Source organism: Musca autumnalis, unplaced genomic scaffold (genome assembly GCF_047663935.1).
Source record: "Musca autumnalis isolate F117 unplaced genomic scaffold, ASM4766393v1 scaffold_4, whole genome shotgun sequence".
NCBI lineage: Eukaryota > Metazoa > Arthropoda > Insecta > Diptera > Muscidae > Musca > Musca autumnalis.
Genome location: NW_027411977.1, coordinates 185,406,108 through 185,419,297, shown reverse-complemented (window position 1 = coordinate 185,419,297; position 13,190 = coordinate 185,406,108).

The following is a 13,190-nucleotide window of genomic DNA, read 5'->3' as shown; positions in this document are numbered from 1 at the left end:
TTTCTCTAAGATGTTCAGCAGTTTTGAATGTGACAGGGTGTCAAATGCTTTACTGAAATCTACAAACATGACTAGGCATTGTTTTTTCTCAGACAGATTTAAGCTAATTTCGTTCGTAAACTGTCCTAAAAGTTTATTTATGTTTTTTCCTTTTTGGAAGCCATACTGGTTTTTGTTTATTACATTATATTTCTTTAGGAAACTATTTAATCTTCTGACAACAATCTCTTCTAAAACCTTCTCGATGACTGGCAGTATGGAAATTGGTCTGTAGTTTTCATAGTCAGATTTGTTGCCGCTCTTATAGATGGGGCGAATTATGGAAATTTTAAGTAGTTCAGGGATGGATGGTTCCTGCATGCTTCTGTTTATAAGTTCAGTTAAAACTGGTGCTATGTACTCAGCGTTATTTTTGATGTCTATTGCTCGGATGCCATCAGCGCCCGGGCTTTTTCTAGCGTTTAAACTTTTCAATATATTTTTGACTTCTATAGTGCTGGTGTTTTCTAAAAACATTGTGTTTGAAATACCTGTTTGTATGAGGGGTAAAGTTTTGATATCGCATTTGTGTACAATGTTTTCGACATTACTTTTGAATTTCTGAGCAAAATGTTCTGTTATTTCAGTAATGTTTTTATTTGCGAAGTTAGTTTTGATAGTTTCATCAATATTATTAACTCTTTTTCCAATGATTGTATTAATTATTTTCCACGTTTCACGGATATTGCTTCTATTTTGCATGAATTCGTTATAAAAATACGAGTTTTTGGCAAGCATTATTTTTTTGTTTAATTGATTATTAAACGTTTTATATATTTTTTCGTTGACATTAGTTTTATGTTTACGGTACTGTTTGTATAAATTATCTCTCATGCTACAACATGTTATCAATTCTTCACTTAACCATGGATTTCCACTTCTATTTTTCATTTTTATTTTCCTGGATTCAGTTGATTTTGTATAGGTTTCACAAAAAATGATATGAATCTTCGTAAAGAGTTGGTTTGATCCATTTGTTTCTTCAATAATTTCACTCCAGTTAACATTTTTGATTAAATGATTCACTCTTTTATTATTGACTTTAATTTTTGTTGTAAATTGGTGATACTCGTTATTGGGTAATTCTTCATTTTCTATACAGCCAAATATGGTGAAATGGTCTGAAATTGCTGTTGTGATTATTGCAGCATCAACATCCCGCTTCTTGTTATGTCTGATGAACAAATGATCGATGCAGGTTTTTGTTCCACTGCGCTCATCTTCTCTTGTTGTTCCAGTTATGAGGCAGTGAAGTCCATAAGAAGCTAGCATATCTTGATAGTTTTTCGCTGATGCGTTATGTGCGTTTATATCGAGATTCATATCGCCCACAAGTACAACTTCTCGTTTCTGGTTGATATTGCTTAAACATTCATCTATCTCATTAATGAAGTTTGTCACATTAAGATTAGGAGGGCGATAACATGCTATTATCGTGATTATTTCCTTTTGTTTTATAAATATGTCCATTTTGATTGTTTCTACACTTTTTGTATTAGTGTTTATTGTTTTAAAAGCAAACTGATCGTTTACGTAAATCGCGATTCCTCCACCTCTATTTTCTCGATTTAAAAAAGTTGAATTGAACCCGTTTATCTGATAAAATTGAATTTCCTCGTCATTTATATTTGTCTCTGTGAGGATTATAATTTTTATATTTGAAATAATGTTTTTAATTCTGACTAAAAAGTCAGTAAAGTTTTTTCTGATAGACCGAATGTTCATACAGATTAAAGAAATTGTTTTTTTAATTAAACTTTCATCCAATTCATCAAAATCATTTATTATTTTATTTGGATTTCTCATTGTCGAAGTCATTTTGAAACAGTTTTTTTGGTTCGTTTTTTGTTTTGTTCAAAAAGTTTTTAGCTTTATTATATTTTATTTAAATTTGATTTGGAGATTAGCTTTTTCATAAAAAAGCTAACGAAAAAAATAGGCTTTGTTATTGATTTTCTTTATTTATTTCTTGGAATATTTATCGTATTAGAGACCGACAAAAAAAAAATTAAAGGGACTGATTATTGGGCTCTTTCAATCAACTCAATATCGGCAGCATTATTGATAATGATTTGACTCGAGGTTTCATTTCTTCTAGCATAAATGTGGCCATTTCTAACCCATACAAATTTCCAGCCGTTTTCTTTGGCCTTAGTCTTGGCCATCCATAGCAACCTCCTAAAGTATGATGTTAGTTCATCATTAACGTAGATGTACCTATTTGTGAGTATGGTACTGTCACTTAAGACATTTTCATCCACCCTATGCCTCTTTAATTTGTTTATTATCTCTTGTTTTTTGCTTAGGGACGAGAACTCCACTATTACTTTATTCTTCGATTTTACATGGTATGCTTTTTCAATGTCAGCGCCGTTAACTTCGACGCCCACAGAAGCTGCAATTTTTTTAATGACAATATCTGCATCCATGTTTATGGTGTTAGTGCTGTTTATCTCCACGTTTCTACTTTTGAGTTTCTGCTCAAGTAGATTCATTCTAATGTCTATCTCCCTGATCTGTATACTTTTTTCTTCATCTTTCCTCTGCAGTTCAATGACCTGAGAAGAAATATCCAAGAGGGTCTCATTTATCTTGTTGAGGTTTGTATTGATACTCTCAGTCATGTTGTTGTTTGAGAGTGTAAATTTGTTCAAATTTGCCATCAATTGCTGCATGGTAGATTTAAGCTCTGCCATGTCAGATTTGAGCTCTGCGTATTGTGAGTTGGAGTTGTTGTGATATTGAAAATCAGTTAGTGGTGTATAGTTGTTGTTGGTGATATTGGCTGTCTGCCTATCTTTAAAACGTTTGGTGTTTGTGTTGTTTTCATCATCTTCTCTCTGCTTCTTAAGTTGTTGTTGACATTCAAGCTGTTGTGGAGTTTCATCATCACAATGGTTTTGTTGTGTATTTTGACTTACTGTGTCTTGCATATCATCAGTATTGAGTAGTGTGTGTGTAGTGTTGTTGGGAGATTTTGCCCTTGCTCTGCAATTTTCGCACTTCCACTCTAATTTTCTGCTTGCACCCATAGTCTTGTAACTAAGTTCGGAGAGACCACTGCAAGCTGCGAAATGATATTTTTTGTCGCAGCAGCGACACCATACACAAAAAGTCGACGTTATTGGTGCGTTACATTTGTTACAAACAACCGTAGGCACTTGTAACAAATCCATTTTTGTTTTTGTTTTTTAGATTTTGCAGTCAAAAATTATAAAAAACAAGCGAATTTTAAATTGATGCGCGAATTTTGAAACACTTCTGTTGGCTTTGATAGTCACAAGATGCCGTAGGGCGTCTTCTATAGAATAGAAGATGCCGTAGGGCGTCTTCTATAGAATAGAAGATGCCGTAGGGCGTCTTCTATAGAATAGAAGATGCCGTAGGGCGTCATCTATAGAATAGAAGATGCCGTAGGGCGTCTTCTATAGAATAGAAGATGCCGTAGGGCGCCTTCTATAGAATAGAAGATGCCGTAGAGCGTCTTCTATAGAATAGAAGATGCCGTATGGCTCTTCTATAGAATAGAAGATGCCGTATGGCGTCTTCTATAGAAAAGAAGATGCCGTATGGCGTCTTCTATAGAATAGAAGATGCCGTAGGGCGTCTTCTATAGAATAGAAGATGCCGTAGAGCGTCTTCTATAGAATCGAAGATGCCGTAGGGCGTCTTCTATAGAATAGAAGATGCCGTATGGCTCTTCTATAGAATAGAAGATGCCGTATGGCGTCTTCTATAGAAAAGAAGATGCCGTATGGCGTCTTCTATAGAAAAGAAGATGCCGTATGGCGTCTTCTATAGAATAGAAGATGCCGTAGAGCGTCTTCTATACAATAGAAGATGCCGTAGGGCGTCTTCTATAGAATAGAAGATGCCGTATGGCGTCTTCTATAGAATAGAAGATGCCGTATGGCGTCTTCTATAGAATAGAAGATGCCGTATGGCGTCTTCTATAGAATAGAAGATGCCGTATGGCGTCTTCTATAGAATAGAAGATGCCGTAGGGCGTCTTCTATAGAATAGAAGATGCCGTAGAGCGTCTTCTATAGAATCGAAGATGCCGTAGGGCGTCTTCTATAGAATAGAAGATGCCGTATGGCTCTTCTATAGAATAGAAGATGCCGTATGGCGTCTTCTATAGAATAGAAGATGCCGTATGGCGTCTTCTATAGAATAGAAGATGCCGTAGAGCGTCTTCTATACAATAGAAGATGCCGTAGGGCGTCTTCTATAGAATAGAAGATGCCGTATGGCGTCTTCTATAGAATAGAAGATGCCGTATGGCGTCTTCTATAGAATAGAAGATGCCGTAGAGCGTCTTCTATACAATAGAAGATGCCGTAGGGCGTCTTCTATAGAATAGAAGATGCCGTATGGCGTCTTCTATAGAATAGAAGATGCCGTATGGCGTCTTCTATAGAATAGAAGATGCCGTATGGCGTCTTCTATAGAATAGAAGATGCCGTATGGCGTCTTCTATAGAATAGAAGATGCCGTATGGCGTCTTCTATAGAATAGAAGATGCCGTATGGCGTCTTCTATAGAATAGAAGATGCCGTAGGGCGTCTTCTATAGAATAGAAGATGCCGTAGAGCGTCTTCTATAGAATCGAAGATGCCGTAGGGCGTCTTCTATAGAATAGAAGATGCCGTAGGGCGTCTTCTATAGAATAGAAGATGCCGTGGGGCGTCTTCTATAGAATAGAAGATTCCGTAAGGTATCTTCTATAGAATAGAAGATGCCGTTAGCTATCTTCGCCCACGAGCTTTAAAATGATACACATATTGTCCAACTAAATAAAGTAAAATGTCAAGGCCCATATATCGGGAAGTATGGTCTTCCCCGGGAAAGTTATATATCCTTGTGAACTGTGTTCCTAGAACTACATATGGTAGTAATTTCAGCCCGATCCGAGAGGTGGTCATAAAGGAGAGTAGGTTTACACTTACGACATCCAGTCGATTTTATCTGACAATGCCATTGTGTGTAAGACAAATAAAAACTCAATCGAAATCCAATGGTTTTCGTTTGATATACATATGTATGTATATGCTCTAAAAGTTACAGTTTAAATTGACAGGCTTTCGTAAATGTTTGATATGTATGCATTGAAAGTTACAGTTTAAATCGACATTCTATCGTAAATGTAGACCCAGCACTAGATCTTTTTGTTTTGTTTGTTTTATTATTTTTGATGATAAAACACAGAAAAGAATGATTCACTGTCCATATTGAATTGGGTTTGTCATCTGAAGTACATAGTTCGTCTGTGAAATAATACCTAACGGCGTTAAATTTTTGTGAATCTTGATGAAACTCGGCAACTCTACTTAAAATAAAAAAAATATTTTTAAACAAATAATAGGTATATTGGGTGTACATATAGATAATTTTGATTATTTTATTATCAGAAATATAAAAGAAATCCGAAATGCATAAAATATCAACTTGTACATTTCGTGTCCCCAAACGAATCATGTCCCTAAAGAGGTCACTACACATAAATAACTTTGGGGACTGTCCCTAAAGAGGCGAAATGTCCCAGAAGAAACCACAGCATAAAAAAAACTGTCCCTAAATAAATCAGGACACATATATAAATATATATATATATATATATATATATATATATATATATATATATATATATAGAGAGAGAGAGAGATGGACCCATGGATGATTTTAGGGATATACATAGAATCACTTTCTGAGTCGAATTATGCATGTATGTTCATCCGTCTATCCATGTATTGTCCGATTCAGCTGAAAATTGGACAGATAGTTTTAAGCCATAGGAAGAACGCTGCTGCTTTTGGTGAAAACTGGTTGAGACTTGTATATGGATCCAAATATATTTTCGCCCGATTTGAGGTATTAGGAACACCAATTACGCTATGTATGTCCAATTTTGAGGAAATTTGGAATGTATGACGGATTTTGCACTTTGCATTTGGATATAGCTCTCATATATATTTTCGCCCGATTTGAGGTATTCGATGCACCAAATATGCAAATTCTGTCCAATGTTGGTGTAATTTGGAAAATTTCATCGTATTCGGACTATAAATATGTATGTTCGCCAAATCAGTTCAAATTTGGATATATTTCTTATCTATGTTTTCGCCCAATTTGAGAAATTCGGTGCACCGAATACCCAAATTCTGTCCAAAGTTGATGCGATTTTGAAAATGTCACCGAATTCTGACCAGATATAAATTTAAAAATGATATTGAAATTGGGTTCAGATTTGGATGTACTTCCCATATATTGAAGTCTCAGAATACACAAAAACTTCCCAGGGGTAAGCACCTTCCATTTAAAGTTGGTTCTAAACTATATTTTTGTAACTCTCACTCATACACACTTTAAAAGCCAATCCTTACCGTGATCATCTTGCACAATAAATGAATATTTCCAAAAAAAAAACACTTCACTTTGCAAGGGGTTAACTCCTGATGTAGTGGTAAAGGGTATCGAATAGGCTTTTCTCCTAGTATTCTTTCCCTACATGTTTCATATTCGAAATGACAAACAGTGACATTTTAGCTAAAAAGGCAATATTTTAAATATTCAAAAACGTCACGTGACCAATTTTCTTCGTCTATGAACATGAAATGAATTGGAACGTAATACGAAGGCTTATAAACATATAGTTTTGAATCCTAGCATTAACTTTTATGAAATATTGCACATATCAGCATAAATGTAAAAACAAGCACGTAATACTTTTTCATACAAAAATTGCGTAAAAATATGTATGTATGCACATGAGGATGAAGGAGGTTGTAGCGAGATAATCCTCATTTTTAGATCAAATATCTATCTATTGGAAAATATATTAGAATTTTGTAATATTCTGTCAATGTTGCCTTTATTTCGCATGGAGAAGGCTCAGCAAAATTGGATTACACGCATTACTGAACAAACATCTTCATCATATTTTTTGTTTGGGTTGTTGTTGTTTGTTTTTGTGTTTGCCATCTTAAAAGCTCAACGATTTGTTATACTTGTTAGTAGGTGGTTGATGTTTACCTCCATGTCCTGTGTTTCTTTTTTCTGTTCAATAATATTAAGATGAAAGTGTGTGCCATTCAAATAAATTGGTTTTTAAAATCCCACCGATATTTGGAATTCATTCGTAGCCTACTTTCTGAACGACGAAGACCCTTTTTTGCATGGCAAAACCATAGCCGTAATAATATAGTTATATTTGAATCTAAAAAGAGGAAACCATAAATAACTAAAATTATTTGAATCTAATGTTGGCAAAACTAAATGTCCCCCCAAAACACAAAAGATGCCACAATACCCCTTAACGGAACCAAAACCCAAGGATGAAGAACGGTAAGAAAACGATGGATTTTAATGGTCCCCTCTATATTTATCGACTGTAAAAAGAATTGTATTCACATAAGTCGATTAAATGCTTACATGGAAATCGTTTTGCAATGAAAGTGGTGGTATTTTTGCACTCATTCATAATTATGGCAAATTTGAAGGTTTGGGGGTTATTTTCTAACAACATTTTCCCTTTCACTCCCCATTGCCCAACACATAGTCCTTTTTTCGCTCGAAGTGAACTACAGAATCAAGTGGGTGTTTCCTATTCCGTATTAATTCTTGCCATTCAAAGGCTTCAAATTTAAGTGTTGTCCTGAAAAGAGGTCATCCAGCAGAAAGAGGACACAATAACGAATCAGTAACAAAGTGTAAAAAGGATGTACAAAGGAATGAAATATGGCTTATTTATATGCTAAATTGGTTAATATTGTTATGGCGGTATAATAAAGAGTGTGCTACTATGGCTATTATCCCTGATTGCCTAGCAGTCATGGCTGGCTGTAACAAAAGTGAAGTTGATGCTTTCGCAAACGAATAACAATCGATTGGAAATGTACGTCCGCAGCAGGAAAATGAAAATAATTTATATCCTATGAATATGCGGGAGAGGAAGTTTACATTTTATATGAATAGCAGTGAGGTTCTGACCAAACAAGGTGATTTGAAATTACATTTTTGTACGTGTAATTTGGCCCAAAACTTTTTACCATTATCCCATTCAATTAACGATTTTTTGATTATACAATTTATACCATATACCACTGCAGGGACTTACGTAGGATTTCATTGGTGGCGCCCAACGTAAAGCTTTTTTAAGGTTTAGTTGTTGATTTTATATGAAATATTGACACAAAGTATATAAATTCAGTAGAGAAAGCTCGCAATATTTAGGATACAATTTTAACTTCTTAAACAGTATAAAATATAAGTCCTCGAATATTTAGAAGTGAAAATAAACCACATCAAACCGCGTTCGGTATAGTCGCCATATAAAAGTTGAGCCCCGTTTTCAGTATTTTGGACCTATGTACATGATTAAACAAGTAGGACAAGAGTTAAGTTCGGTCGGGCAGAACTTTTTATACCCTTCACCACAAATTTCAGCCATTTCGGTGGATTAATGTGGCCACAACCTTCAAAATACCGAAAATCGGAAGGTACCGTTCTATGGGGGCTATATGATGGCGTGGACCTACACCTACAAATTTCTGGGCGAATATTTTATACCCCCAACTAAAACTAAATACCAAATTTCAGCCATCTCGGTGGTATAATGAGGCCAAAACCTTCAAAATACCGAAAATCGGGAGATATCGTCCTATGGGGGGCTATATCAAAACGTGGACCTATATAAACATTTCATAGTAGACATGTTTCTTAGCCTCTGGAAACACAAAATACAAAGTTACAACCGATTCTGTTGTCAAATGGTACTAATACATTCAAAATATATTAAAATGACGCGTACTTTATATGGGGCGTTATATGGTGGCTATACCAAAACGTGGACCTATATAAACCAACTTTGGTAGGAATGTTTTTTGGCCTCTGGAGACACAAAATGCCAAATTACAACCAATTTGGTGGTAAAATGGGACATATATCTTAAAAATTCCTTAAAACGACGACGCGTCACGCGTCATTTTGTACGGGGGTTACGAAAGCGTGGAGCTACAAAGCCCGCTTTCAATACCAAAAGTCCTAGGTACATATAATAGATTTTCCCAAAATTATATCCAACTACGTCAATCCGTTCGGACGCAAGAGTGATTTCCATAGACGGACGGCCATGGCTATATCGATGTAGAATTGCACGCTGATCAAGAATATATATAGTATGTGGGGTCTACAATGATTATTTCGAGTAGTTACAAACGGTGGAAGGTATAAAAATATAGGTCCACGTTATGGTATATCCCAGAATTTAAATGTACGGAGAATTACCATTATTTCTGCTGTCGCAAGATTTTCAGTATTTCAATGCTCTTAATATAATTTTTAAAATTTAAGCTGTAATACGGATTGTGGGGTTTTTGTTGAAGAGCCATAATGCAGAAAGTGGTTAAAATATATCCACGAGTAGGACGAATTGAGTTGTACAGCAGTTATATGATATAGAGATATAGTTCGACCCGAACATAACGTTTATTTTTATACCCTCCACCATATGGAGGGTATAATTAAATTTGTCATTCCGTTTGTAACACATCGAAATATTCGTCGGAGACCCTATAAAGTATATATATTATTGATCAGCATAAAATTCTATGTCCCCCAGAATTTGGTCGGTATCGGTCCACACCTTCATATAGCCCCCATAGAACAATACCTTCCGATTTTCGGTATTTTTAAGGTTTTAGCTTCATTATCCTACCAAAATGGCTGAAATTTGGTACGTAGTCTTCTTTAGGAGTATAAAACTTTGCCCCAGAATTTTGTCGGTATCGGTCCACAACTTCATATAGCCCCCATAGAACGGTACCTCCCGATTTTGGGTATTGTGAAGGTTTTAGCTTCATTATCCTACCAAAATTGTTGAAATTTGGAACTTAGTATACGTTGATGGTATAAAACTTTCCCCCAGAACTTTGTCGGTATCGGTCCATGCCTTCATATAGCCCCCATAGAACGGTACCCCCCGATTTTCGGTATTTTGAACGTTGTGCCCTCAATATTCCACCGAAATGGCTGAAATTTGGTATTTAGACTTCGTTAGGGGTATTCAAACACCCCCTTTAAATTTGTCTGCACAGGTCCACGCTTTCATATTGCCCCATTTCTGACTAAAATTCATCGGTATAGGTCCACGTTTCGATATATCCCCCATAGAACGGTACCTCCCGATTTTCGTAATACTGAAGATTGTGACGTCAATATCCAACCGAAATGGCTGAAATTCGTTATTTCGTCTTGCAAGAGTTATAAAATATTCCAGAAGAGTATTATCAGTATAGGTCCACGCCTTCCTTTATCCCCATAGAAGCGTACTTCTTGATTTTCTGTTTTTTTTTTTTAAGTTTTAGTCACATTCTTACCGAAATATAGGAAATTTCGTATTTCGTATGTCTTCCTTGAGCCTAAAAACTTTCCGTCTGAAATTTTTCGGTATAGATCGACGTTTTGAAATAGCCCCCATAGAATGGTGCCTCACAATGTTTTACCGAAATTGCTGAATTTTAGTATTAAGTCTTCTTCATACACGAAAGGAAACTAATTATTCCATTTTACTTCAATACAACTTGTGGTGGAGGGTATAACAAGTTCGGCCCGGCCGAACTTAACGCCTTTCTTACTTGTTTTTAATTCATATCGTTATACCTATACGTTTTCTATAAATTAATTACCTTTAGAAAGAAGATTGGACTTCTATATCTAGCTATTGTGTCGATAACCTAAGAATAAAATATTCTTTAATGCCATAAAACGCCAATTACAAAACTTTAGAAATTTAAAACGGACGATACAGACTACGATTCATAGACTCCGAATCCTTCTCGGAGTACTCTTTGAGACTACAAAACTCATGTTTGGGCAATGCCATAGCATGGTCGAACAAATATCTCAGAAACAAATATCAGAAACCAATCGGTAAGCTGTAGCTAAGTCGTGACAAAATAATATAAGTCGAAAATTTTCATGATTGTTTTTTCGGCTGCATTCTTTATTTTTGCTATAATGTTAAAGAAGAACACGGTGCGCCTTAACTAACCTTAATTGAAAGGTGCTTGCAGGTGTTTGCGTATTCTGAAACTACAATGTTCTTAGATGAGAAAAAAAATCGCAGCAGGGACTTTCAAATAAATCACGGTCCAAGATCACCTTTTAGAGGTCTTTTATGTTTTCACGGTTTTGCTTGGAAATTGCAAGTCCTATCATAATAGTTGTAAAAATTGTTGTAGATGTAAAAAATTCTCTATATGATTGGCCTTTACCACTTTTTCCTAAGTTTTACCATTTTTGAGATATAGAAGTTTAAAATGGGACAATGCCCTGACTGTATCGCCTCCTTATAAAATAATATCATGTACGGTGTTCTTAACTAACGTTAGATGAAAACGGCTTACACCTGGAATTTTTTGGATTCTGAAACAATAAAACAATCGCTGGAGGAATTTTTAAATAAATCGCGGTCAAAGTTCACATTTATAGGTTCATTTTAGATTTTCAGGATTTTGCTGGCAAGCGGCAAGTCCTATCGAAAGGCGACTTGTGAAAGTGTTGTAGCAGTGAAAATCCTCTACAACATTTTCTTTGCTCCCATTTTGATAGGACTTGTCGTTCCCCCGCAAAATCGTGAAAACCTAAAAAAACATAATAAAATGTGAAATTTGACCGCGATTTATTTGAAAATGCCTCCGACGATTTTTTTTGTTTTTATAGTTTCAGAATCCGCTAAAACTTCCCAGGTGTAAGCACCTTTCATTTAAATTTAGTTAAGGCGCACCGCGGTGCACCGTGAGAAGTTTTATTAATTTTTTAATAGTATGAGTAGAAGTTTTTGTACTCGATGACATGAAACACTTAGCTGGACTCAGGTCTTGCAACTTATTGGAACTAGAATTCTAACATTTCTTAAATTGTTATTTTTTAAAGCCTAGTTTTCAAAAATAACAATCGATCCTTAAAGAATCCCACATAATTATTAACCAATAATACCTAATAAAACCCTTGTCTATTGACCACTTGTGCCCAAAAGCGTTTTATATTTATAATAATTTGTAAACGTTTGCAAACTGACTGAAAAAATTGTGAATTTTGATTTCTGCATCGCCTTTGCTGACAGGATATGTGCGCTCAGCCTGCGTGAATTTGCGACAATAAACAGATCGATCTCCCCAAAATTATGTATTCAGGGAGTTTTTAGAATGTTGTGGCCTGTTTGGATGATAGTTACTGCGCCTACAAGCCATTTTAGGTAGCCACCTCAGTATTTAGAGCTTTGTCAGGAAGCATGGACTTTCCCACTAAAATTTGGATATCGCAGTAAACAAGACTTAAAATTTCCAAAAAAAAAAAAAATCCAAAGGATCCTCGAGCAGTCTTTAAACTGCACTTATGTTGAATTTTGTGAGGGACTTATATGAAGATGTTGACCACACATATTCTCTTGGAACGTGTTGTACGTTTGGAAATAATTATAATTTATTGGAAGGAGTGGACCGATATAATCCATATTAGGTTCGATATATTTCTGGAAGAAATATTGCGATGTGCAAAGTTCAGATCGAATCGATTACTACCATTTTAGAGAAAAAATTTGAACTTTTATAGCGGAAGTACCGATATGACTTAAATTAAATTTGGACAAAATAGTACGAGATCCAAAACTTTGACAAAATAGGTTGATCCGTTCGAGAGTTTTATTTTATGTTATGTCAGTAATGAAGCAGGAAAGCAAGGCAACCAAGCGAGGCAGCTTATGTACCCAGGCCTTAAAGGCTGAGGGTACAATTATACTTTGTTGATGATAGGGAAAAATGAAAGTGGGTGTGCTACATACATATAGCAGATTTTAGCAGTTTTTAACGCAAACAAATTAATTTTTCTTCATTTTTTTCTCCTCTTGTTTAGCAACAAGTAACACTTGCCACTGTATGGCAAAATTCATGTAACACCGCGAAATATATGTTCTACCCCCAACTTAGGTATATCGGTCTTCATAAATCGACATGAGAAAGCGATCAAATCTATGTGTTTAACCAACCTTATATTCAGTTTTCAGCGGATAGAAAACATATGTACAAAATATTTTCAATATAGGCTCGCGTTTAGGTATAGCCCCCATTGAACGCTGCCGGTAGATGGGACCT